This window comes from Rhinolophus ferrumequinum, chromosome 24 (genome assembly GCF_004115265.2).
Source record: "Rhinolophus ferrumequinum isolate MPI-CBG mRhiFer1 chromosome 24, mRhiFer1_v1.p, whole genome shotgun sequence".
Taxonomy (NCBI): Eukaryota; Metazoa; Chordata; class Mammalia; order Chiroptera; family Rhinolophidae; genus Rhinolophus; species Rhinolophus ferrumequinum.
In genome coordinates this window covers 17984610-17985474 of record NC_046307.1, presented here as the reverse complement: position 1 = coordinate 17985474, position 865 = coordinate 17984610, and the positions used below count along the sequence as shown (strand labels likewise).

General features: G+C 40.2%; 1 pseudogene; it reads left to right on the top strand.

The window, feature by feature from the left end:
* Window positions 1-219: 219 nt before the first annotated feature.
* On the top strand, window positions 220-385 carry LOC117017135 (uncharacterized; annotated as a pseudogene).
* The last annotated feature ends 480 nt before the right edge of the window (window positions 386-865 follow it).

Here is an 865-nt window from a genome sequence, read left to right as displayed (position 1 = left end):
TTATTACGTTTGCTATGTATTATGAAGTATACCTCTTGGTAAAGGAGTAGGGTAATTTTAGACCAGAAATTGTCAATCTTTTATCTCCTACCTAGGAAACCCATTTTTCAAATCACATCTTTGTCATCAATACCAAATATGCAACAGATACCAGCAATATCAAGTCAGAATAAGCTTAGGTGTTAAGTTCAAAAACGTGTATTTAAAAAGCTACCTGTCATCACTTCTCGGCCTTTTGGCTAAGATCAAGTGTAAAAAGCTACCTATGAGAAATGCAATAATGTGTCAGTGATCTTTGGAGTGTACTTCTTCTCTAAATAGTTTTATATATGTAGAAGTAGAATTTATGGAACCCCACCCCCACTCCCACCCCGAATCAACTTGCAGAAGATAGAGTTTGAAAATCCTGGTTAGAATGAAAAGGAACAGGTTTTGGTGTCAGGCAGAGCAGAGTTTGAAAGAGTCTGTATGATCAGGAGCTAATCACTTTATCTCTCTGAGGATGGTCTCCTCCTGTGTATATTATTAGAAGTAAAAACATCCACTTTGCAGGATTGATGTAAGGATTAGAGATAATGTTCTGAAAGTGGTTGGCACGTAGCACATGTTCAATAAGTAATGGGCAATGTGATTATATTTATGCTCGGCTCCATCACCTCCTCTGTCCCTCTTCCTCCACCCTCTGCCCATACCCCATGGGTTTTTGTGAATGAGTGGATGGAGGGGTACCACATTACTCATTCATGCCGGTGATGGGACTGACCCTTTTTCTGCAAGTCAGCTTCTCCCTGCTGGGAGGGGAGTAGAGAAAGTGAAGGATACAGGAACTCTTGAGAACATTTGTCCTTGGAGATGGATAATTAGC